Source organism: Ranitomeya imitator, chromosome 6 (assembly GCF_032444005.1).
Source record: "Ranitomeya imitator isolate aRanImi1 chromosome 6, aRanImi1.pri, whole genome shotgun sequence".
Classification (NCBI taxonomy): Eukaryota; Metazoa; Chordata; class Amphibia; order Anura; family Dendrobatidae; genus Ranitomeya; species Ranitomeya imitator.
The window spans coordinates 539,584,428-539,612,046 of NC_091287.1; the positions used below are offsets into that span (position 1 = coordinate 539,584,428).

General features: G+C 44.1%; 1 protein-coding gene across 2 annotated transcripts in view; it reads right to left on the reverse strand.

The window, feature by feature from the left end:
* Positions 1-27,619, reverse strand: part of ST3GAL1 (ST3 beta-galactoside alpha-2,3-sialyltransferase 1) — a 171,711-nt gene that overhangs the window by 48,195 nt on the left and 95,897 nt on the right. For both annotated transcript variants that reach the window (XM_069731944.1, XM_069731945.1), the window contains exon 2: positions 19,326-19,410. The gene's annotated coding sequence lies outside the window, so the exon portion shown is untranslated. The remainder of the gene's footprint in view (positions 1-19,325; positions 19,411-27,619) is intronic.

Genomic DNA, 27,619 nt, shown 5'->3' on the forward strand with positions numbered 1-27,619 from the left:
GTGTGTCTCTCCCAGTAATATAGGCTGGATGTGAGCTATGTGTCTCTCCCAGTAATATAGGCTGGATGTGAGCTCTGTGTGTCTCTCCCAGTAATATAGGCTGGATGTGAGCTCTGTGTGTCTCTCCCAGTAATATAGGCTGGATGTGAGCTCTGTGTGTCTCTCCCAGTAATATAGGTTGGATGTGAGGTCTGTGTGTCTCTCCCAGTAATATAGGCTGGATGTGAGCTATGTGTCTCTCCCAGTAATATAGACTGGATGTGAGCTCTGTGTGTCTCTCCCAGTAATATAGGCTGGATGTGAGCTCTGTGTGTCTCCCAGTAATATAGGCTGGATGTAAGGTCTGTGTGTCTCTCCCAGTAATAAAGGCTGGATGTGATGTCTGTGTGTCTCTCCCAGTAATATAGACTGGATGTGAGCTGTTGTGAATTCTGTGTCAGAGCTCCCTCCTGTGGTCACAAGTGGTACTTCGGCTGATTCTCTGTCAGCTTCTGTTGGTGGAGGGAAGTGGTACTACGGCTTCTGAGTTTCCTCCCTCAGGTGATCTGGTGAGGTCGTTAGGTGCTTCTCTACTTAACTCCACCTAATGCTTTGATCCTGGCTTCCTGTCAATGTTCCAGTGTTGGACTTGCTTTTCCCTGGATCATTCCTGTGGCCTGCTGCTCTGCATAGTAACATAGTAACATAGTTAGTAAGGCCGAAAAAAGACATTTATCCATCCAGTTCAGCCTATATTCCATCATAATAAATCCCCAGATCTACGTCCTTCTACAGAACCTAATTGTATGATACAATATTGTTCTGCTCCAGGAAGACATCCAGGCCTCTCTTGAACCCCTCGACTGAGTTCACCATCACCACCTCCTCAGGCAAGCAATTCCAGATTCTCACTGCCCTAACAGTAAAGAATCCTCTTCTATGTTGGTGGAAAAACCTTCTCTCCTCCAGACGCAAAGAATGCCCCCTTGTGCCCGTCACCTTCCTTGGTATAAACAGATCCTCAGCGAGATATTTGTATTGTCTCCTTATATACTTAAACATGGTTATTAGATCGCCCCTCAGTTGTCTTTTTTCTAGACTAAATAATCCTAATTTCGCTAATCTATCTGGGTATTGTAGTTCTCCCATCCCCTTTATTACTTTTGTTGCCCTCCTTTGTACTCTCTCTAGTTCCATTATATCCTTCCTGAGCACCGGTGCCCAAAACTGGACACTATTACCAACAATAGAGGTTAGACTTACTGGCCTATAATTTCCAGGGTCACTTTTAGAGCCCTTTTTGAATATTGGCACCACATTTGCTATGCGCCAATCCTGCGGAACAGACCCTGTCGCTATAGAGTCCCTAAAAATAAGAAATAATGGTTTATCTATTACATTACTTAGTTCTCTTAGTACTCGTGGGTGTATGCCATCCGGACCCGGAGATTTATCTATTTTAATCTTATTTAGCCGATTTCGCACCTCTTCTTGGGTTAGATTGGTGACCCTTAATATAGGGTTTTCATTGTTTCTTGGGATTTCACCTAGCATTTCATTTTCCACCGTGAATACCGTGGAGAAGAAGGTGTTTAATATGTTAGCTTTTTCCTCGTCATCTACAACCATTCTTTCCTCACTATTTTTTAAGGGGCCTACATTTTCAGTTTTTATTCTTTTACTATTGATATAGTTGAAGAACAGTTTGGGATTAGTTTTACTCTCCTTAGCAATGTGCTTCTCTGTTTCCTTTTTGGCAGCTTTAATTAGTTTTTTAGATAAAGTATTTTTCTCCCTATAGTTTTTTAGAGCTTCAATGGTGCCATCCTGCTTTAGTAGTGCAAATGCTTTCTTTTTACTGTTAATTGCCTGTCTTACTTCTTTGTTTAGCCACATTGGGTTTTTCCTATTTCTAGTCCTTTTATTCCCACAAGGTATAAACCGCTTACACTGCCTATTTAGGATGTTCTTAAACATTTCCCATTTATTATCTGTATTCTTATTTCTGAGGATATTGTCCCAGTCTACCAGATTAAGGGCATCTCTAAGCTGGTCAAACTTTGCCTTCCTAAAGTTCAGTGTTTTTGTGACTCCCTGACAAGTCCCCCTAGTGAAAGACAGGTGAAACTGTACAATATTGTGGTCGCTATTTCCTAGATGCCCAACCACCTGCAGATTTGTTATTCTGTCAGGTCTATTAGATAGTATTAGGTCTAAAAGTGCTGCTCCTCTGGTTGGATTCTGCACTAATTGTGAAAGATAATTTTTCTTGGTTATTAGCAGAAACCTGTTGCCTTTATGGGTTTCACAGGTTTCTGTTTCCCAGTTAATATCCGGGTAGTTAAAGTCCCCCATAACCAGGACCTCATTATGGGTTGCAGCTTCATCTATCTGCTTTAGAAGTAGACTTTCCATGCTTTCTGTTATATTTGGGGGTTTGTAACAGACCCCAATGAGAATTTTGTTACCATTTTTCCCTCCATGAATTTCGACCTATATGGACTCGACATCCTCATTTCCTTCGCTAATATCCTCCCTTAAAGTGGACTTTAGACAAGACTTTACATAGAGACAAACCCCTCCTCCTCTCCGATTTTTACGATCCTTTCTAAACAGACTGTAACCCTGTAAGTTAACTGCCCAGTCATAGCTTTCATCTAACCATGTCTCGGTTATTCCCACTATGTCAAAGTTACCTGTAGATATTTCTGCTTCTAGTTCTTCCATCTTGTTTGTCAGGCTTCTGGCGTTTGCGAGCATGCAGTTTAGAGGATTTTGTTTTGTTCCAATCTCCTTGCTGTGGATTGTTTTAGAAATGTTCTTACCTCCCATCTGAGTATGTTTTCCTGGGTCTTCTTTGTTCAAGTCTAATGTTTTTCTTCCCGTCCCCTCTTCTTCTAGTTTAACGCCCTCCTGATGAGTGTAGCGAGTCTTCTGGCGAATGTGTGTTTCCCAGGTTTGTTGAGGTATAGTCCGTCTCTGGCGAGGAGTCCATCGTACAAGTAATTCACACCGTGGTCCAGGAATCCGAATCCTTGTTGTCTGCACCATCGTCTTAGCCAGTTGTTTGCATCAAGGATCCTGTTCCAGCTCCTGGTGCCATGCCCGTCTACTGGAAGGATAGAAGAAAAAACTACCTGTGCATCCAGTTCCTTTACTTTCTTCCCCAACTCTTCAAAGTCTTTGCAGATTGTCGGTAGGTCCTTCCTTGCCGTGTCATTGGTGCCAACATGTATCAGAAGAAATGGGTGGACGTCCTTGGAGCTGAAGAGCTTTGGTATCCTATCGGTCACATCCTTGATCATCGCACCTGGAAGGCAGCATACTTCTCTTGCAGTTATGTCCGGTCTGCAGATGGCTGCTTCTGTGCCTCTCAGTAGTGAGTCTCCCACCACCACCACTCTTCGTTGCTTCTTGGCTGTACTTTTTGCTGTCACTTGTTGCTGTGTGCCCTTTTCTTTTTTGCTTGCTGGTATTGCTTCATCCTTAGGTGTGCCATCTTCATCCTCTACAAAGATTTGATATCGGTTCTTCAGTTGTGTGGTTGGTGATTTCTCCATGGTCTTCTTGCTTCTTTTGGTCACATGCTTCCACTCATCTGCTTTTGGAGGTTCTCTGACACTTTTTTCACCTTCTGTGACCAGTAGAGATGCTTCTGTTCTGTCTAGAAAGTCTTCATTCTCTTTGATGAGTTTCAAAGTTGCTATTCTTTCTTCCAGACCCCGCACCTTTTCTTCTAAAAGGGCCACTAGTCTACACTTCTGACAGGTGAAATTTAATTCTTCTTCTGGTCGATCTGTGAACATGTAGCACATGCTGCAGCTCACCATGTAGGTTGTCACATCTGCCATGTTGCTCCTAGATCCTGCTGACTTGCTGTGTGTTTTCCTTCTTGTGTAATCTACTCAGCCAAGCTCTCTTGCAATAGTGTCCTACAGGCAAAAATTCGCGATCCGAATCCCTGGTTTGATGATGCTTTCCAAGCAGCTGGTCCCGGCTGTACCCAACGATCTTCTAGCTTAGGGAGACTCTTCGCTTTTCCCAGAAGGCACCTGGAATATGCAAATTAGCCTCCCCAAGCTTGAATCCCTGGTTTGGTGATTCTTTCCAAGCAGCTGGTCCCGGCTGTACCCAACGATCTTCTAGCTTAGGGAGACTCTTCGCTTTTCCCAGAAGGCACCTGGAATATGCAAATTAGCCTCCTCAAGCTTGAATCCCTGGTTTGGTGATTCTTTCCAAGCAGCTGGTCCCGGCTGTACCCAACGATCTTCTAGCTTAGGGAGACTCTTCGCTTTTCCCAGAAGGCACCTGGAATATGCAAATTAGCCTCCTCAAGCTTGAATCCCTGGTTTGGTGATTCTTTCCAAGCAGCTGGTTCTGGCTGTACCCAACGATCTTCTAGCTTAGGGAGACTCTTCGCTTTTCCCAGAAGGCACCTGGAATATGCAAATTAGCCTCCTCAAGCTTGAATCCCTAAATTCTTCTTTGCTATTTGTTTGCTATTTTTTCTGTCCAGCTTGTCTAATTTGTTGCTGGAAGCTCTGGGACGCAAAGGGTGTACCTCCGTGCCGTTAGTTCGGTACGGAGGGTCTTTTTGCCCCCTTTGCGTGGTTTTCTTTAGGGTTTTGTGTAGACCGCAAAGTTACCTTTTCTATCCTCGATCTGTTAAGAAAGTCGGGCCTCACTTTGCTGAATCTATTTCATCTCTACATTTGTCTTTTCATCTTACTCACAGTCATTATATGTGGGGGGCTGCCTTTTCCTTTGGGGTATTTCTCTGAGGCAAGGTAGGCTTATTTTCTATCTTCAGGCTAGTTAGTTTCTCTGGCTGTGCCGAGTTGCATAGGGAGCGTTAGGCACAATCCACGGCTGCCTCTAGTGTTGTTTGGAGAGGATTAGGGATTGCGGTCTGCAGAGTTCCCACGTCTCAGAGCTCGTTCTATGATTTTGGGTTATTGTCAGATCACTGTATGTGCTCTGACCGCTATGTCCATTGTAGTACTGAATTGCCTTTCATAACAGTGAGCTCTGTGTGTCTCTCCCAGTAATATAGTCTGGATGTAAGGACTGTGTGTCTCTCCCAGTAATACAGGCTGGATGTAAGGACTGTGTGTCTCTCCCAGTAACATAGTAACATAGTTAGTAAGGCCGAAAAAAGACATTTGTCCATCCAGTTCAGCCTATATTCCATCATAATAAATACCCAGATCTACGTCCTTCTACAGAACCTAATAATTGTATGATACAATATTGTTCTGCTCCAGGAAGACATCCAGGCCTCTCTTGAACCCCTCGACTGAGTTCGCCATCACCACCTCCTCAGGCAAGCAATTCCAGATTCTCACTGCCCTAACAGTAAAGAATCCTCTTCTATGTTGGTGGAAAAACCTTCTCTCCTCCAGACGCAAAGAATGCCCCCTTGTGCCCGTCACCTTCCTTGGTATAAACAGATCCTCAGCTAGATATTTGTATTGTCCCCTTATATACTTATACATGGTTATTAGATCGCCCCTCAGTCGTCTTTTTTCTAGACTAAATAATCCTAATTTCGCTAATCTATCTGGGTATTGTAGTTCTCCCATCCCCTTTATTAATTTTGTTGCCCTCCTTTGTACTCTCTCTAGTTCCATTATATCCTTCCTGAGCACCGGTGCCCAAAACTGGACACAGTACTCCATGTGCGGTCTAACTAGGGATTTGTACAGAGGCAGTATAATGCTCTCATCATGTGTATCCAGACCTCTTTTAATGCACCCCATGATCCTGTTTGCCTTGGCAGCTGCTGCCTGGCACTGGCTGCTCCAGGTAAGTTTATCATTAACTAGGATCCCCAAGTCCTTCTCCCTGTCAGATTTACCCAGTGGTTTCCCGTTCAGTGTGTAATGGTGATATTGATTCCCTCTTCCCATGTGTATAACCTTACATTTATCATTGTTAAACCTCATCTGCCACCTTTCAGCCCAAGTTTCCAACTTATCCAGATCCATCTGTAGCAGAATACTATCTTCTCTTGTATTAACTGCGTTACATAGTTTTGTATCATCTGCAAATATCGATATTTTACTGTGTAAACCTTCTACCAGATCATTAATGAATATGTTGAAGAGAACAGGTCCCAATACTGACCCCTGCGGTACCCCACTGGTCACAGCGACCCAGTTAGAGACTATACCATTTATAACCACCCTCTGCTTTCTATCACTAAGCCAGTTACTAACCCATTTACACACATTTTCCCCCAGACCAAGCATTCTCATTTTGTGTACCAACCTCTTGTGCGGCACGGTATCAAACGCTTTGGAAAAATCGAGATATACCACGTCCAATGACTCACCGTGGTCCAGTCTATAGCTTACCTCTTCATAAAAACTGATTAGATTGGTTTGACAGGAGCGATTTCTCATAAACCCATGCTGATATGGAGTTAAACAGTTATTCTCATTGAGATAATCCAGAATAACATCCCTCAGAAACCCTTCAAATATTTTACCAACAATAGAGGTTAGACTTACTGGCCTATAATTTCCAGGTTCACTTTTAGAGCCCTTTTTGAATATTGGCACCACATTTGCTATGCGCCAGTCCTGCGGAACAGACCCTGTCGCTATAGAGTCCCTAAAAATAAGAAATAATGGTTTATCTATTACATTACTTAGTTCTCTTAGTACTCGTGGGTGTATGCCATCCGGACCCGGAGATTTATCTATTTTAATCTTAGCCGGTTTCGCACCTCTTCTTGGGTTAGATTGGTGACCCTTAATATAGGGTTTTCATTGTTTCTTGGGATTTCACCTAGCATTTCATTTTCCACCGTGAATACCGTGGAGAAGAAGGTGTTTAATATGTTAGCTTTTTCCTCGTCATCTACAACCATTCTTTCCTCACTATTTTTTAAGGGGCCTACATTTTCAGTTTTTATTCTTTTACTATTGATATAGTTGAAGAACAGTTTGGGATTAGTTTTACTCTCCTTAGCAATGTGCTTCTCTGTTTCCTTTTTGGCAGCTTTAATTAGTTTTTTAGATAAAGTATTTTTCTCCCTATAGTTTTTTAGAGCTTCAATGGTGCCATCCTGCTTTAGTAGTGCAAATGCTTTCTTTTTACTGTTAATTGCCTGTCTTACTTCTTTGTTTAGCCACATTGGGTTTTTCCTATTTCTAGTCCTTTTATTCCCACAAGGTATAAACCGCTTACACTGCCTATTTAGGATGTTCTTAAACATTTCCCATTTATTATCTGTATTCTTATTTCTGAGGATATTGTCCCAGTCTACCAGATTAAGGGCATCTCTAAGCTGTTCAAACTTTGCCTTCCTAAAGTTCAATGTTTTTGTGACTCCCTGACAAGTCCCCCTAGTGAAAGACAGGTGAAACTGCACAATATTGTGGTCGCTATTTCCTAAATGCCCGACCACCTGCAGATTTGTTATTCTGTCAGGTCTATTAGATAGTATTAGGTCTAAAAGTGCTGCTCCTCTGGTTGGATTCTGCACCAATTGTGAAAGATAATTTTTCTTGGTTATTAGCAGAAACCTGTTGCCTTTATGGGTTTCACAGGTTTCTGTTTCCCAGTTAATATCCGGGTAGTTAAAGTCCCCCATAACCAGGACCTCATTATGGGTTGCAGCTTCATCTATCTGCTTTAGAAGTAGACTTTCCATGCTTTCTGTTATATTTGGGGGTTTGTAACAGACCCCAATGAGAATTTTGTTACCATTTTTCCCTCCATGAATTTCAACCCATATGGACTCGACATCCTCATTCCCTTCGCTAATATCCTCCCTTAAAGTGGACTTTAGACAAGACTTTACATAGAGACAAACCCCTCCTCCTCTCCGATTTTTACGATCCTTTCTAAACAGACTGTAACCCTGTAAGTTAACTGCCCAGTCATAGCTTTCATCTAACCATGTCTCGGTTATTCCCACTATGTCAAAGTTACCTGTAGATATTTCTGCTTCTAGTTTTTCCATCTTGTTTGTCAGGCTTCTGGCGTTTGCGAGCATGCAGTTTAGAGGATTTTGTTTTGTTCTAATCTCCTCACTGTGGATTGTTTTAGAAATGTTCTTACCTCCCTTCTGAGTATGTTTTCCTGGGTCGTCTTTGTTCGAGTCTAATGTTTTTCTTCCCGTCCCCTCTTCTTCTAGTTTAACGCCCTCCTGATGAGTGTAGCGAGTCTTCTGGCGAATGTGTGTTTCCCAGGTTTGTTGAGGTGTAGTCCGTCTCTGGCGAGGAGTCCATCATACCAGTAATTCACACCGTGGTCCAGGAATCCAAATCCTTGTTGTCTGCACCATCGTCTTAGCCAGTTGTTTGCATCAAGGATCCTGTTCCATCTCCTGGTGCCATGCCCGTCTACTGGAAGGATAGAAGAAAAAACTACCTGTGCATCCAGTTCCTTTACTTTCTTCCCCAACTCTTCAAAGTCCTTGCAGATTGTCGGTAGGTCCTTCCTTGCCGTGTCATTGGTGCCAACATGTATCAGAAGAAATGGGTGGACGTCCTTGGAGCTGAAGAGCTTTGGTATCCTATCGGTCACATCCTTGATCATCGCACCTGGAAGGCAGCATACTTCTCTTGCAGTTATGTCCGGTCTGCAGATGGCTGCTTCTGTGCCTCTCAGTAGTGAGTCTCCCACCACCACCACTCTTCGTTGCTTCTTGGCTGTACTTTTTGCTGTCACTTGTTGCTGTGTGCCCTTTTCTTTTTTGCTTGCTGGTATTGCTTCATTCTTAGGTGTGCCATCTTCATCCTCTACAAAGATTTGATATCGGTTCTTCAGTTGTGTGGTTGGTGATTTCTCCATGGTCTTCTTGCTTCTTTTGGTCACATGCTTCCACTCATCTGCTTTTGGAGGTTCTCTGACACTTTTTTCACCTTCTGTGACCAGTAGAGATGCTTCTGTTCTGTCTAGAAAGTCTTCATTCTCTTTGATGAGTTTCAAAGTTGCTATTCTTTCTTCCAGACCCCGCACCTTTTCTTCTAAAAGAGCCAGTAATATAGGCTGGATGTGAGCTCTGTGTGTCTCTCCCAGTAATATAGGCTGGATGTGAGCTCTGTGTGTCTCTCCAGTAATATAGGCTGGATGTGAGCTCTGTGTGTCTCCCAGTAATATAGGCTGCATGTGAGGTCTGTGTCTCTTCCAGTAAGGCTGGTTTCACACTTGCGTTTTGATCTGCAGCGTTTTAAACGCAAACGCCTTTGGTGCAAAAACGCATTTAAACACTGCGTTTTTTAGGCGCATGCGGTTTTGCATGTTTTAAAGCAAACGCGGCGTTTTGACGCGTTTACAAGCGTTTTTTCCTGCGTTTGCGTTTTTGAAATGCATGATGAGAAGTGTGTGACAGCTGCCAATCATCAAAATCAACTAGAAAACCCACTATAAACAGAAATACCTAGGGTTGGGGTTAGGATCCCTAGTAACCCTAGGGATCCTAACCCTAAAACACAAACTCTAACCCTAACCCTAAAACACAAACTCTAACCCTAACACAAACTCTAACCCTAACCCAAACTCTAACCCTAACCCACAAACTCTAACCCTAACCCTTACCCAAACTCTAACCCTAACCCAAACTCTAACCCTAACACAAACTCTAACCCTAAAACACAAACTCTAACCCTAACACAAACTCTAACCCTTACCCAAACTCTAACCCTAACCCAAACTCTAACCCTAACACAAACTCTAACCCTAACCCAAAGTCTAACCCTAACCCAAAGTCTAACCCTAACCCAAAGTCTAACCCTAACTCTAACCCTAACCCAACACAAGCTCTAACACAAACTCTAACCATAACCCTTACCCAAACTCTAACCCTAACACAAACCCTAACCCTAACTCTAACCCTAACCCAAACCCTAACACAAACTCTAACACAAACTCTAACACAAACACACAAACTCTAACCCTAACACAAACTCTAACCCTAACCCTAGGGATCCTAACCCTAACCCTTAGGGTTAGGATCCCTAGGGTTAGGGTTTGGGGGTGGCTTATCTGTGTGTATTCTTGTGTTTTTCTATAAAAACGCATGCGTTTAAAAACGCATGTGCCTAAAAACGCATGCGTTTACATAGACATCAATAGGATTTTTTTGCCGCAAAAAAACGCATGCGTTTTTTTGCGGCAAAAAATGCCGCTAAAATTACTACATGTTGCATTTCTGCAACACAACGCATGCAAAGAAAAAACGCATGCGTTGCAAAAACGCGCCAAAATGCATGCAAAAAATGCATGCGTTATTAATGTTAAGTATAGGGGAAAAAAACGCATGCGTTTTTTTGTGCAAAAATGCAAAAAAAAAAACGCAAATGTGAAACCAGCCTAATATAGGCTGGATGTGAAGTCTGTATGTCTCTCCAAGTAATATAGGCTGGATATGAGCTGTGTCTCTCCAAGTAATATAGGCTGGATATGAGCTGTGTCTCTGACAGTAATATAGGCTGGATGTGAGCTGTGTGTCTCTCTCAGTAATACAGGCTGGATGTGAGCTCTGTGTCACCCAGTAATATAGGCTGGATGTGAGCTCTGTGTGTCTCTCCCAGTAATATAGGCTGGATGTGAGCTCTGTGTGTCTCTGTCAGTAATATAGGCTGGATGTGAGCTGTGTGTCTCTCTCAGTAATACAGGCTGGATGTGAGCTGTGTGTCTCTCCCAGTAATATAGGCTGGATGTGAGGTCTTTGTATCTCCCAGTAATATAGGCTGGATGTGAGCTCTGTGTGTCTCCCAGTAATATAGGCTGGATGTGAGCTCTGTGTGTCTCTCCCAGTAATATAGGCTGGATGTGAGCTCTGTGTCTCTCCCAGTAATATAGGCTGGATGTGAGCTCTGTGTCTCTCCCATTAATATAGGCTGGGTGTGAGCTCTGTGTGTCTCTCCCAGTAATATAGGCTGGATGTGAGCTCTGTGTGTCTCTCCCAGTAATATAGGCTGGATGTGAGCTCTGTGTGTCTCTCCCAGTAATATAGGCTGGATGTAACGTCTGTGTGTCTCTCCCAGTAATATAGGCTGGATGTGAGGTCTGTGTGCCTCTCCCAGTAATATAGGCTGGATGTGAGCTCTGTGTGTCTCTCCCAGTAATATAGGCTGGATGTGAGGTCTGTGTGTCTCTCCCAGTAATATAGGCTGGATGTGAGGTCTCTGTGTCACCCAGTAATATAGGCTGGATGTGAGCTCTGTGTGTCTCTCCCAGTAATATAGGCTGGATGTAACGTCTGTGTGTCTCTCCCAGTAATATAGGCTGGATGTGAGGTCTGTGTGCCTCTCCCAGTAATATAGGCTGGATGTGAGGTATGTGTGTCTCTCTCAGTAATATAGGCTGGATGTGAGCTCTGTGTGTCTCTGTCAGTAATATAGGCTGGATGTGAGCTGTGTGTCTCTCTCAGTAATACAGGCTGGATGTGAGCTCTGTGTCTCCCAGTAATATAGGCTGGATGTGAGCTCTGTGTGTCTCTGTCAGTAATATAGGCTGGATGTGAGCTCTGTGTGTCTCTCCCAGTAATATAGGCTGGATGTGAGCTCTGTGTGTCTCTCCCAGTAATATAGACTGGATGTGAGCTCTGTGTGTCTCTTCCAGTAATATAGGCTGGATGTGAGCTCTGTGTGTCTCTCCCAGTAATATAGACTGGATGTGAGCTCTGTGTGTCTCTCCCAGTAATATAGGCTGGATGTGAGCTCTGTGTGTCTCTCCCAGTAATATAGGCTGGATGTGAGCTCTGTGTGTCTCTCCCAGTAATATAGGCTGGGTGTGAGCTCTGTGTGTATCCAGGGTGCTGCTGTCTCCATTAGCTCAGCTTCTATCCTTATTTCATGTTCTTTCCTTGTTATCTGCACACTGTTTCCTTTGCCATCCCTGAGGCTGTACATGCTTTCTCTCATATCCACACTACAGATCTCTGTGCTGTCCCCTGGCTTTCTTCTGCTATCTTTAACACTGAGAGAAGGGAGGGGAGAGCGAAGAGATGTCAGAAACAGTGAGCTAGATAAAAGACTTAAAGTCATCCGGCAGCTTCAAATTGGTAGAAAATGTTTATTGAAGACGATTTAGAATGTTGCTAAATTTTGCATTGGACAATATCAAGAGGGGGTATGTTCCCTAGATGAACCCTGCTGAGTGTGACCCAGCCGATTCCAACCTGTGCTGGTGCCTTGCGTGTGTCAGGTGGTGCACAGATGTCGAAATATAAGAAGTCTATATATATCAATGAATTCTATACTTGCAAGTTTGTCGCGAGGTCAGCACCGGTATTAAGTGATTCCAGCTTAATCGGGGTCAGTGGTAGATTGAAACCAACGTATTGAAATACCATCTACAACCTATGAACCAGGGTGACACGGTTATTAGAAGTATTAAAATATATATAATTTTTTAATTTGGCACAATCCCTTTAAATTCAAAATGCAACTTTAATAAATAAGTAGTACTTGGTCCTATCAGTGATCTGGGCTGTGCAGATGATGGACAGACATCAGCATAGATAATAGAGATCAAATATAATAAAAAAAATCAGAAATCACCACTAGAGGGAGCCAAGCGCTTTACTGGTTATAGATCTTATCAGTAATTATTCAGTATGCAAGACACTCCTCTGCTCCCCCTAGTGGCGGCAGTGGGCAGCAGAATATCATCATTTTACATTAAGTTTATGGGGGAATTTCCAGCTCTATAAGATAAATATGGAACTAAAATCACAGGACAGATAAATTAAGAAAATAATTGACAAATAATTTGGACTTATGACATGGGATTTGACATAAAATGCAATCACTGTCTGCAAGGAGTGTGAGACACAGTCTCTAGCCCAAGACTCCTCCATGGCCACAGAAAAGTTAAAAATAAATAGAGCAAAACAAAAATAAAATAAACCTTTCCATTTGCATAACGACTTGGTAGAATTTTCTCACAAAGTTAGACCATTAATATTGGGTGGTACTGAAAGACAGGATAGGACGTAATCAGCTGTACTCCACCCCTGTGCTGGGTGCTGCCCGCCTGATGGCACAACAACTAATAAAAAAGCTACAGAATTAGACTTTGCAAACATAAAAAAACAGTTTTACACAAATTCATGTACTGAGGTTCATGGCAGAGATCAAAATGTCCCATCAAACACATGATGCCGCGTAATGACACCCAAAGTGCGATGGTCTGAAACTGGTCTATAAAAAGCAGAATTATAGTAGTTATATTCTTGTACATAGGAGCAGTATTATAGTAGTTATATTCTTGTACATAGGAGCAGTATTATAGTAGTTATATTCTTGTACATAGGAGCAGTATTATAGTAGTTATATTCTTGTACATAGGAGCAGTATTATAGTAGTTATATTCTTGTACATAGAGGCAGTATTATAGTAGCTATATTCTTGTACATAGGAGCAGTATTATAGTAGTTATATTCTTGTACATAGGAGCAGTATTATAGTAGCTATATTCTTGTACATAGGAGCAGTATTATAGTAGTTATATTCTTGTACATAGAGGCAGTATTATAGTAGTTATATTCTTGTACATAGGGGCAGTATTATAGTAGTTATATTCTTCTACATAGGAGCAGTATTATAGTAGTTATATTCTTGTACATAGGGGCAGTATTATAGTAGTTATATTCTTGTACATAGGAGCAGTATTATAGTAGTTATATTCTTGTACATAGGAGCAGTATTATAGTAGTTATATTCTTGTACATAGAGGCAGTATTATAGTAGTTATATTCTTGTACATAGGAGCAGTATTATAGCAGTTATATTCTTGTACATAGGAGCAGTATTATAGTAGTTATATTCTTGTATATAGGAGCAGTATTATAGTAGTTATATTCTTGTACATAGGAGCAGTATTATAGCAGTTATATTCTTGTACATAGGAGCAGTATTATAGTAGTTATATTCTTGTACATAGGAGCAGTATTATAGTAGTTATATTCTTGTACATAGGGGCAGTATTATAGTAATTATATTCTTGTACATAGGGGCAGTATTATAGTAGTTATATTCTTGTACATAGGGGCAGTATTATAGTAGTTATATTCTAGTACATAGGAGCAGTATTATAGTAGTTATATTCTTGTACATAGGGGCAGTATTATAGTAGTTATATTCTTGTATATGGGGCAGTATTATAGTAGTTATGTTCTAGTACATAGAAGCAGTAGTATAGTAGTTATATTCTTGTACATGGAATAGTATTATAGTAGTTATATTCTTGTACATAGGGGCAGTATTATTGTAGTTGTATTCTTGTACATAGGGGCAGTATTATAGTAGTTATATTCTTGTACATATGGGCAGTATTATAGTAGTTATATTCTTGTACATAGGAGCAGTATTATAGTAGTTATATTCTTGTACATGGGGGCAGTATTATAGTAGTTATATTCTTGTACATGGGGGCAGTATTATAGTAGTTATATTCTTGTACATAGGAGCAGTATTATAGTAGTTATATTCTTGTACATGGGGGCAGTATTATAGTAGTTATATTCTTGTACATGGGGGCAGTATTATAGTAGTTATATTCTTGTACATAGGGAGCAGTATTATAGTAGTTATATTCTTGTACATAGGGGCAGTATTTTTTGTCAGACACTGTATAATGGTGATATTTTTGTATCTTTATATAGTGGATTGTGCTCCTGTATATTTCACTCCGTGATATTATAACTGTCCATCAAGTATTACTCGTTTTTTTGTGTCAATTAGTCTCCTCGCAGCGGAACATCTTAATCCGCGGTGTTGAACATGTAACTGTACACACGGCTCTGTAGCACCTGACACACAGTATAACATTACACCTTCAATATTTTATAGGGCGGTATTACGGTAAGAGCTCAGTCAGGCATACGCCGTGATCCCCATAAACTGATATTACTGTTCTTTCGAAGAGCCGCGCTTCCCAAACTGTAGCTATAAACCCTTAATGTAATGAGGCTCCGATCCTGGAGATATAATGTTCCGCATCTACGCTGCCTGATTAGATTTATATTCCTTTAAAACCTGCGTCGCATCATCCAGATTTTGACGTTTTGCAGAACAGAAACATTCTAAAAATGTTAGCAGCATAAGAGAAGTGAGGGTCTCTCGTTATAAGCAATCCATATGTAGTAGAGAAGAAGAAAATATGCGGCACTCACCCCAAAATGGACTGTGAAGATTGTGGTCTTTATTGGAGAAAAAATATAATTACATCCGTCAGGACATCAGGCAAATACGAGGGTGCGGTATAGGAGCTCGGACGACGGCCGTTTCGCACACACAGGTGCTTCGACGGGTCTGGACCCGTCGAAGCACCTGTGTGTGCGAAACGGCCGTCGTCCGAGCTCCTATACCGCACCCTCGTATTTGCCAGATGTCCTGACGGATGTAATTATATTTGTTCTCCAATAAAGACCACAATCTTCACAGTCAATTTGGGGTGAGTGCCGCATATTTTCTTCTTCTCTACTACATATGGATTGCTTGTTGGACATTTGTGCAGAGCACCGGTTTCCTCAGTGATTGTGGCGCCTGTATACACAGCCGTCCGTCTAGAAGTCCTGTTTTTTGGATGCGCTCTACCCTAGTGCCGTTCTACTTTATATCTCTCGTTATAAGTAATAGAGTCAGATCTTTAATCTTATAACCAAATCACACCGTAAACCAAAGAACTAATGGTGACTTCATGTAGACATGAAAGTGATATTCCAACCTAAAAAAGACATAATCCATCAACTGTACAGGTGATAAGTGATGGATCAGACCGGGTCTTACCTCTACAAGCCTCATCAATCAATAGAAAAGACAACTTATGTCCTCCATTTTTAATAAGCCGAAAGACCTTGGCCAAAAGCTGAATGAAGCAGCAGACTGCCCGTGCGTCCTGAAGCAGCAGACTGCCCGTGCGTCCTGAAGCAGCAGACTGCCCGTGCGTCCTGAAGCAGCAGACTGCCCGTGCGCCCTGAAGCAGCAGACTGCCCGTGCGTCCTGAAGCAGCAGACTGCCCGTGCGTCCTGAAGCAGCAGACTGCCCGTGCGCCCTGAAGCAGCAGACTGCCCGTGCGCCCTGAAGCAGCAGACTGCCCGTGCGTCCTGAAGCAGCAGACTGCCCGTGCGTCCTGAAGCAGCAGACTGCCCGTGCGCCCTGAAGCAGCAGACTGCCCGTGCGCCCTGAAGCAGCAGACTGCCCGTGCGTCCTGAAGCAGCAGACTGCCCGTGCGTCCTGAAGCAGCAGGTTGCCCGTGCGTCCTGAAGCAGCAGGTTGCCCGTGCGCCCTGAAGCAGCAGACTGCCCGTGCGTCCTACAGCAGGCTGCCCGTGCGTCCTGCAGCAGCAGGTTGCCCGTGCGTCCTGCAGCAGCTGGTTGCCCGTGCGTCCTGAAGCAGCAGACTGCCCGTGCGTCCTGAAGCAGCAGACTGCCCGTGCGTCCTACAGCAGGCTGCCCGTGCATCCTGCAGCAGCAGGTTGCCCGTGCGTCCTGCAGCAGCAGGTTGCCCGTGCGTCCTGCAGCAGCAGGTTGCCCGTGCGTCTTGAAGCAGCAGACTGCCCGTGCGTCCTGAAGCAGCAGACTGCCCGTGAGTCCTGAAGCAGCAGACTGCCCGTGAGTCCTGAAGCAGCAGGTTGCCCGTGCGTCCTACAGCAGGCTGCCCATGCGTCCTGCAGCAGCAGGTTGCCCGTGCGTCCTGAAGCAGCAGGTTGCCCGTGCGTCCTGCAGCAGCAGGTTGCCCGTGCGTCTTGAAGCAGCAGACTGCCCGTGCGTCCTGAAGCAGCAGACTGCCCGTGCGTCCTGAAGCAGCAGACTGCCCGTGCGCCCTGAAGCAGCAGACTGCCCGTGCGTCCTACAGCAGGCTGCCCGTGCGTCCTGCAGCAGCAGGTTGCCCGTGCGTCCTGCAGCAGCTGGTTGCCCGTGCGTCCTGAAGCAGCAGGTTGCCCGTGCGTCCTGAAGCAGCAGACTGCCCGTGCGTCCTGAAGCAGCAGACTGCCCGTGCGTCCTACAGCAGGCTGCCCGTGCATCCTGCAGCAGCAGGTTGCCCGTGCGTCCTGCAGCAGCAGGTTGCCCGTGCGTCCTGAAGCAGCAAGTTGCCCGTGCGTCCTGAAGCAGCAGGTTGCCCGTGCGTCCTGAAGCAGCAGACTGCCCGTGCGTCCTGAAGCAGCAGACTGCCCGTGCGTCCTACAGCAGGCTGCCCGTGCATCCTGCAGCAGCAGGTTGCCCGTGCGTCCTGCAGCAGCAGGTTGCCCGTGCGTCCTGAAGCAGCAGACTGCCCGTGCGTCCTGAAGCAGCAGACTGCCCGTGCGTCCTACAGCAGGCTGCCCGTGCATCCTGCAGCAGCAGGTTGCCCGTGCGTCCTGCAGCAGCAGGTTGCCCGTGCGTCCTGAAGCAGCAAGTTGCCCGTGCGTCCTGAAGCAGCAGGTTGCCCGTGCGTCCTGAAGCAGCAGACTGCCCGTGCGTCCTGAAGCAGCAGACTGCCCGTGCGTCCTACAGCAGGCTGCCCGTGCATCCTGCAGCAGCAGGTTGCCCGTGCGTCCTGCAGCAGCAGGTTGCCCGTGCGTCCTGCAGCAGCAGGTTGCCCGTGCGTCTTGAAGCAGCAGACTGCCCGTGCGTCCTGAAGCAGCAGACTGCCCGTGAGTCCTGAAGCAGCAGACTGCCCGTGAGTCCTGAAGCAGCAGGTTGCCCGTGCGTCCTACAGCAGGCTGCCCATGCGTCCTGCAGCAGCAGGTTGCCCGTGCGTCCTGAAGCAGCAAGTTGCCCGTGCGTCCTGAAGCAGCAGGTTGCCCGTGCGTCCTGAAGCAGCAGACTGCCAGTGTGTCCTGAAGCAGCAGACTGCCTGTGCGTCCTGAAGCAGCAGGTTGCCCGTGCGTACTGAAGCAGCAGCAGGTTGCCTGTGTGTCCAGAAGCAGCAGATTGCTTGTGCGCCCTGCAGCAGCAGGTTGCCTGTGTGTCCTGAAGCAGCAGGTTGCCCGTGCGTCCTACAGCAAAAGACTGCCCGTGCGTCCTGAAGCAGCAGACTGCCCGTGCGTCCTGAAGCAGCAGACTGCCCGTGCGTCCTGAAGCAGCAGACTGCCCGTGCATCCTAAAGCAGCAGGTTGCCCGTGCGTCCTGAAGCAGCAGGCTGCCCATGCGTCCTGAAGCAGCAGGTTGCCCATGCGTTCCGGAAGCAGCAGGCTACCCGTGCGTCCTACAGCAGCAGGTTGCCCCTGTGTCCTGAAGCAGCAGGGTGACCGTGCGTCCTGAAGCAGCAGACTGCCAGTGTGTCCTGAAGCAGCAGACTGCCCATGCATCCTGAAGCAGCAGGTTGCCCGTGCGTACTGAAGCAGCAGCAGGTTGCCTGTGCGTACTGAAGCAGCAGCAGGTTGCCTGTGTGTCCAGAAGCAGCAGGTTGCTTGTGCGCCCCGCAGCAGCAGGTTGCCCGTGCGCCCTGAAGCAGCAGGTTGCCCGTGCGCCCTGAAGCAGCAGGTTGCCCGTGCGCCCTGAAGCAGCAGGTTGCCCGTGCGCCCTGAAGCAGCAGGTTGCCCGTGCGCCCTGAAGCAGCAGGTTGCTTGTGCGCCCCGCAGCAGCAGGTTGCCTGTGTGTCCAGAAGCAGCAGGTTGCTTGTGCGCCCCGCAGCAGCAGGTTGCCTGTGCGTCCTGCAGCACCATCCAAACCTATGAAACTGAACGTACTCAGATAACTGAGCGCGACTTGTGCCGTATACGTGGGTGAGGATTGCCTGCTGCATTGGGTCTTGTCCTTCAGTATCTGAAGACGTCTTTGGTCTGATGTGATAATATCAGTCAGTACCTGATGGGCACAATCAGTCCTCTAAGGTCTATACTGTCTTTCTATATGTGCCTTGTTTTTTGCATGGGAGCTTTCCCCATGGCTCCTAATTGCATTTTGGTAAAAATTTCTACAACAGAATTTGTATAAATGATTTGCAACAAACCGCAAAAAAAAAGTCACTTGTTTGGAATTCTGGCCCCTTGTTGGAGTTATGGTCACCACCAAAGGGGCAAGAAAATATCAACCACAAAGACTTTATCTTAGGAGTCTATGGAAAGAGGAAACATTCCAAAAACAATGTAAGATGACGGGAGGAGGTGGGAGGCGACGTTGGGTTTTCATAAGAACTTTTCTCTTTTGGAATTCAGCCACGTGCACAGAAACAGCTGAAGTCTGGATTTCATCAATGCTTCCCCTGGGTCCTGGGCCCCTCCAGCAAAGAAGAGAAATGTGCGAAGAAGCAAAGAAGCAAAGACTCGTTCTGAGAGAGCAGGAAACACACGATGCATCGCCACAAACACCGATCCTGCCCTACATAACCCCAATATACAGATGTGTCCGAAATATTCCTGTCCTCTGCCAGGCGCTCAACGACAGACACTGCACCTACCAGCAAGGATTTACAGGAATCTCCAAGGTCGCTCCCAAAACGAGTCCGACTGATAGAAGAACATATTCAAGGCAGAACGTCACATCTGAAATAAAAAATGAGAACATTGGTAAAGACTGACAGATAATCACATCAATATCAGCTCTATAAGGAGAGAGCTGTCCAAACACCAGGTACATCTAGTATTAATATAGGAAAAAACAAGTCACCGTGTACATACAATACTCATCCTGAGTTACATCCTGTATTATACCCCAGAGCTGCACTCACTATTCTGCTGGTGCAGTCACTGTGTACATACATTACATTACTGATCCTGAGTTACATCCTGTATTATACCCCAGAGCCGCACTCACTATTCTGCTGGTGCAATCACTGTGTACATACAATACTCATCCTGAGTTACATCCTGTATTATACCCCAGAGCCGCACTCACTATTCTGCTGGTGTAGTCACTGGGTACATACATTACATTACTGATCCTGAGTTACATCCTGTATTATACCCCAGAGCTGCACTCACTATTCTGCTGGTGCAATCACTGTGTACATACAATACTCATCCTGAGTTACATCCTGTATTATACCCCAGAGCCGCACTCACTATTCTGCTGGTGCAGTCACTGTGTACATACATTACATTACTGATCCTGAGTTATATCCTGTATTATACTCCAGAGCTGCACTCACTATTCTGCTGGTGCAGTCACTGTGTACATACATTACATTACTGATCCTGAGTTACATCCTGTATTATACTCCAGAGCTGCGCTCACTATTCTGCTGGTGCAGTCACTGTGTACATACATTACATTACTGATCCTGAGTTACATCCTGTATTATACTCCAGAGCTGCACTCACTATTCTGCTGGTGCAGTCACTGTGTACATACATTACATTACTGATCCTGAGTTACATCCTGTATTATACCCCAGAGCTGCACTCACTATTCTGCTGGTGCAGTCACTGTGTACAAACATTACATTACTAATCCTGAGTTACATCATGTATTATACCCCAGAGCTGCACTCACTATTCTGCTGGTGCAGTCACTGTGTACATACATTGCATTACTGATCCAGAGTTACATCCTGTATTATACCCCAGAGCTGCACTCACTATTCTGCTGGTGCAGTCACTGTGTACAAACATTACATTACTAATCCTGAGTTACATCCTGTATTATACTCCAGAGCTGCACTCGCTATTCTAGACCTCAAACATTATAAACCTGGAGTTGCACACTGTACAGAACAGTATTCTGATTTTTAGTTAGTAATCATGTATGGAGTTGCTCCTTCTTTCTGTGCAGGGATTTGTACAACTTCCATTGGACGTTATTATTAAGCTCCCCCTAGTGGTGACTTCAGGCAGTTCGGATTTTACTGTTACACTTTTTGTAAGTTTCTCCGTGTGCCCTCTCCTTCTCCTCCACCTTCTTCTCTTCGCTCCTTGACTTGTTAGCGGAGTAACATCTCTCGCTTCTTAATATAAGTGTGGATATGAGTTTCCCCATCTGATAAATATACCCCGCACCTGCAGACGTCTTTATGTTGACTTCAGAGAGGAGTTGCGAGTCCTTGGCAGTCGCAGCAGATGCTAACTCTCAGACTTTCCACTCACTTGCCAATTAGCAGCACCTAATTAGCCGCTAATTGCAGGGAATAGTGGATATGAATTAGAGATAGGAAATGGTCTGTGCGTTATAATCAGGCGCTTGTACGGATTTTTTGCGTTGCCTCTTCTGGCTGTCGCTGCTGATTTTATGCATAAGCATTGGTGACGGCGGTGGGGGTTGAATAATGATAATTATTATGGCTGGAGGATTCTGATTATGGTACAATATCTTTTTTTATGAAACAGAGGGAGCATCAATATTAGTATAATTTTTTTTTTTTGGACACAGTTTTACGGTTTGTGATTTTCGGTACAGTTAGGGGTCAGAAATAACTAAGGCTAAAGGTCGGCGCATGTGTCGAATTTTCCAGGCGCAATTAAAGAAACTCTCCAAAAATGTGTTGGGCATAGTACAAATCCTACGCCCATTGATCCATAACAAAGACATCCCAAAGCCATGAGCCTCAAAATAATAATAAAAGGAACATAAAGCAAAAAGCTGCAAGTGTTTATTATGCCCCGCCCATTTATTTAGACCACGCCCCTATCTTACAGCATTTCAATCAAATTATACAAGTTTTGTCTTTTTAATTTTCCAATTGAAGGCAGAATTTATGGGGTGAACTGAGACTTGATGTGCATTCTGGTCCTAATTTCCAAGGGGGAAAACAGAAACTGACCCTACCTCTTCCTGTACAGACTAGAGATCCTGACCCTGTTCTCCTTAGTGGTTCCTATGTTAGCTGAGATAGCCACAGACTACACGATGGATACTCAGACCTATGTTGCTTGAATGGCCGTTGAAAGCTTCACGTTCCTCCTAAAGAATCGGAAGGCAGAGCAGAGTGTAAATTACCTATGGAAGGGAAAGTGTGCTGAAATAGAAAGATCCCAGAGTGAGTAAAACAAACCACGAAATGCAAAATAAAAGGATTAAGTACAAACTAGTACCGAATGTGCCACCTACTTCCAAAAAAGAAACAGAAGATAGGTGCAGGGTAAAGATCAGCAGATAAATAAACCCTAGCTGGTCTTTCACTGACTGGCATATACTACAGCAGTACGGCTGGACATCCAAATGAGACTATCTCCAAGAGGTGGAAAGTGCATAAAGCCGCACCCGAAAGGCGATAGGGTAGACAAAGGAGTAAATGATAACACGGAGTGCTTCACGTTCCTCCTAAAGAACCGGAGGGCAGAGCAGAATATAAATTACCTACAGAAGGGAAAGCGTGCTGAAATAGAAAGATCCCAGAGTGAGTAAAACAAACCATGAAACACAAAATAAAGGATTAAGTACAAACTGTCAGAGAATATGCTGCCGACTACCTTAAAAAAAAACCAGAAGATAGGTGCAGGGTAAAAAATCTCCAGAGAGATAAACCCTAGCTGGTCTTTCACTGGTTCGCTTATACTACAGCAGTACGGCTGGACATCCAAATGAGACTATCGCCAGCAGGTGGAAAGTGTACAAATCCGCACCCGAAAAGTGATAGGGCAGACAAATAAGTAAATGAAAACATCTGTTACCCTAAAAAGACTGCAGTATGGATAACAGAAACTAAACACCCGGAGAAAAGGCGTAACTGAGGTGGCTCGGCGGACAGAAAAGCCGACCACAAAGCACAGGCTCAAGGGTTCGAACTCAGACGCATAACAGAGGTTCTAAATAGTAAAAAATAAATAACAAAAATACGTTGGACTGTCGCAGCCACATTTTACATTTCTTTAACCAGCTGATCCTAAAAATGGAATGAGATTACTCCGATGTCGTTTCCCCATGAGTCACTCTTCCTACAGTAATAGGTCAACAAGTTCTCCAAGACTTTTCATCATGGGTTCTCGGATCTCCCGGATACAGGTGTTGCTCAATTTTTCATCTGCTCATGTTCATTTTAGATGAATGCCAAAAAACAATGAGCAAAAAAAAATTCATCAGAGAGTCTGGAATCATAAAGAAAAACACATGTTCAGCGGTGAGGACGTGTTTATGAGGCTAAAAGCAAATGTTGTAAAATAGATGTTCTCGGAAGGGGTGCTCCTGGGGTCCCGCGGTCCTGGCTGCCACAGAAGGGGCTCCTATAAACAGTATGGTACTGTACGCGCTGCCCTCCTTATACATTTAGCCTCGGGCCCAAGTTCATGGCGGTCCTACACATACCCACCTTGACTTTCATCTCATTGGAGGATACCCACCCAAAAAAAAAAATTTTTCAATCATCTTCTTATAAGAACAAGTAGACTCTGGCATATGGGTCTAGGATCAACACTTTAGACAACTTATTTTTTTTCCCAGAAAAAGCACCACCCTTGTCCCCAGGCTATTCCAGGCATTGCTGCATCCAATGGAGAACAGTATAACTTTTTTTGGGGAAAAAACAAAACACCTACCTTTTTTCCCCGACTTCTCGCCCCTAAAATCTAAACATGAGTGATGTGCCAAATGGAGCCTGAAATGACACAGTTCCTTCTAATGAATTTACATAGAAGTTCGCCTCTCCCATCATGAACACAATACATCCCCTGGAACTCCAAAATAGCTTATTTAGTTTATATGGAAATTTGCAGAGTGTCACATGATCCATCTTAGCGCCAAGCGGGATTTCTGAGGGAATAGCTCCCGCTGCCTTCAGATTCACAGAGAGGAGTCAGGACCCCGTACTCTGCATAAATATACACTCCAACCACTAGAATTCATCACAGAGGTGGTCGCTATCAGGAAAGTCAGGAAAAAGAGATAATTAAAGGGACAATGACTTTGGCCCTGGGATATCCGTCAAAATTCTAACAGAGGCTCCTTACATGTCCTAAGCGCTAGAGTCGCCCTAGATATCCCTGCTCCCCAGATTACTTCTAATTGTGAAGAAGCCAGGGCCACATACCTTGCTGAGCTCCTGAATCCTCCCTAAGTCTGTTACCTCTCGCCACCCAGGGAAAAGGAGAGTAGTAGTGTTTGGAAATACACCAGACTAACAAAGGAATACAAACAGAGATAAAGGAAAATACCAAATCATACAAAAATGCACACAAACAACAGTGTGAAGAAGGCAATTATCAAAAGTAGGAGAAGAAGAGGATACAACCAAAACCAAGCAACAGTCTTCAGATAAATCCACCAAACGCCTCTTCAGGCTCAAACAACAAAACTCCTCCAACTCCCAAACCATGCAGCATGCAGCTAACTCTGGCAATGCCTGCTTGCCAGAGGCCAGTATATATAGGAGGGGGGAATGGCAAACACTGAACAGCTGAGAACTCACCCAGCTGTGCAGGGGGTGGCCAGGATGCTGATAAAAATTAGAAGGGGGTCCAACAATGGTATCCAACAATAAACCACCACTGAATTCCTTTTATTCTCAGGTTTGGTGGCGGTCCTAGGTGTCAGACCCCCACTGATCAAAAAGTGATAGAATATCCTGCAACCCACCTATAGGAAATGTGTAAGCAGAAAATAGCCTGTTGCTTAAATCTTTTCTTAAACTTCGCAATGTTTTTTTTCCCCTCTATATCACAATCTTATTTAAAAACATAAATTTGGAATTCTCACACCGGCTACTGGGGCATTTTTAGACTCTAACTTCCTGTTGCTTCATGAAATACACAACTACATTAGCAGCAATGAACAGACTCTATTGTATTGAAGCATCTAATGAGCGTGTGCAAAAGTCACTGAGAAGGGAATAGGAACAGGGGATGCTCCCGTTTTATCAGATGCATATAGAGGCAGGGCTGTGGACTGACTCCTAAAATATATAATAAATTGGGTACTGTAGTACAATGCAGGATTTGTTGTCCATTTTTTTATAAAAATTTGGTAAATATTATGAAATGTCCTATAAATGTCTGTTCTGTTCCTGATCTGAGGACCTCGGCTTTTAGTTGGGATGAATCTGAGCGGCACTTTATGCACATGCTCAGTAGTGACCAGTGCTGTGGAGTCATAGATGAGATGAATCTGTGCTGCATTTTATGCACATGCTCAGTAGTGACCAGTGCTGTGGAGTCGTAGATGAGATGAATCTGTGCTGCACTTTATGCACATGCTCAGTAGTGACCATTGCTGTGGAGTCATAGATGAGATGAATCTGTGCTGCACTTTATGCACATGCTCAGTAGTGACCAGTGCTGTGGAGTCATAGATGAGATGAATCTGTGCTGCACTTTATGCACATGCTCAGTAGTGACCAGTGCTGTGGAGTCATAGATGAGATAAATCTGTGCTGCACTTTATGCACATGCTCAGTAGTGACCAGTGCTGTGGAGTCATAGATGAGATGAATCTGTGCTGCACTTTATGCACATGCTCAGTAGTGACCAGTGCTGTGGAGTCAGAGTTGGAAGTCAGGGATATTGAGTAGTCAGAGATGTGGCTTACCAACTCCACAGCCCTGTATGGAGGTGTCACATGTCACTGTAATCCTGTCTGTGATGATAATGAAACTACTGAAAAGGAAGGAGAGTCTTTAAAAAAAAAAAAAAAAACGTTTGTGATCACTGTGACAATTACATTATTATTATTATTACGATTGATTTGTGATTTGAAAGGTGTAAAAAAATTTGTCATTTTTTAAATACACTTAACACAAAAAAACACCTTGATTTAAATAGGTCAGTTTTGGAGGACACATTCCCTTTAACAATTCCTCTTTTTTATTGACCACCCCTTTTACCAATTTGATTCTAAAGGCAACATTTTCAGGTTTTCTTTTTTGCATGATCTCAAAATCTGGGAAAACAGTGATATTAAACTTCTCAGAGAAATGTAACAGAGTTTTTCACAATTTGGTTAGAATGACACCCCCCCCCCCTAAAAAAAAAAAAAAAAATGTAATGGAAAAAACAAAAAAAAAAAAAACACCCCGTCAGAATCCCCCGCGGTGACCTCATTCGCAGTGGAGTGGTTTGCTCCGTACACCATCATGATTAGAAGAGCCGGGGAGATGATCTGCGCTCACCGCGGCTTTCGACACTGGAGCGTGTGAAGATTGGCAGAACATAGCGGAATATAAAGCTGGGAATTGGGGATTTGTTCTGACGAGGACGGAGGATTTGCTGCGGGTCAGACGGGGAAACGGAGACAAGCGACTGATACAAGAAAGTTTGGCCAAAAGGCAGCACTCTAACGCTATAGCATGCAAACCTAAAATATGAAAACTGAATTGCATTACTGCAATTTTTTCATACTTCTAGTGCAGTAATGCAATTCAATTTTCATATTTCACGTTTGCATGCTATAGCGCTAGAGAGTGCTGCCTTTTGGTTTTATTGTATATGAGTTGGCTACTCTAGGTAGGCACCTGTTCAGACCTGATTTATGTTTGGATGTGACAGTCAGTTTTTTTTATGCCAACTCCGCATAGCAGGCACAGGCCACATCTAGCTCCGTCGTGTCTAGAATGGAGTTGCTCCTGTGAGGCATGACGTCAAGGGAAAGGAAGGAGCCTCATGGATAATACCGCTGTTCTCATATCAGGAAGTTGTTGGAGAGTAGTGAGGGGAAAATGAGAGGAGTGAGGAGAAAATGAGAGGTGTGAGGGGAAAATGAGAGGCCAAGAGAAGAACGAAGAATAGATCCTAATATATGACAAATCTAATAAGAAAGCAATTCCTGCAAGGTATGATAATTTCTGCGTGTTAAGACCTATATACTTTTATATAGAAGCAGTATTATAGAAGTTATATCCTTGTACATAGGGGCAGTATTATAGTAGTTATATCCTTGTACATAGGGGCAGTATTATAGTAGTTATATTCTTGTACATAGGAGCAGTATTATAGTAGTTATATTCTTGTACATAGGGGCAGTATTATAGTAGTTATATTCTTGTACATAGGGAGCAGTATTATAGTAGTTATATTCTTGTACATAGGGGCAGTATTATAGTAGTTATATTCTTGTACATAGGGGCATTATTATAGTAGTTATATTCTTGTACATAGGGGCATTATTATAGTAGTTATATTCTTGTACATAGGGGCAGTATTATAGTAGTTATATTCTTGTACATCGGAGCAGTATTATAGTAGTTATATTCTTGTACATAGGGGCAGTATTATAGTAGTTATATTCTTGTACATAGGGAGCAGTATTATAGTAGTTATATTCTTGTACATAGGGGCAGTATTATAGTAGTTATATTCTTGTACATAGGGGCATTATTATAGTAGTTATATTCTTGTACATAGGGGCAGTATTATAGTAGTTATATTCCTGTATGTAGAGGCAGTAGTATAGTAGTTATATTCTTGTACATAGGGGCAGTATTATAGTAGTTGTATTCTTCTACATAGTGTGTTATGGACCTGGTGGTTAGGAGCACCCGGCACGACCTGATAGTTAAACTCACACAGGACAAGCTCTGGGATGTGGGAGCTCTGTTGACCGCAAGCCCTAATCCTATCACAACAACTAGAAATAGCCGTGGAGCGTACCTAACTCTGCCTAGACGCCTCTTCACAGCCTAAGAGCTAGCTAGCCCTAGAGATAGAAAATAAAGCCTACCTTGCCTCAGAGAAATTCCCCAAAGGAAAAGGCAGCCCCCCACATATATTGACTGTGAGTAAAGATGAAAGTCACAAACGCAGAAATGAAACAGGTTTCAGCAAAGGGAGGCCAGACTTACTAAACAGACTGAGGATAGGAAAGGAATCTTTGCGGTCAGCACAAAAACTACAA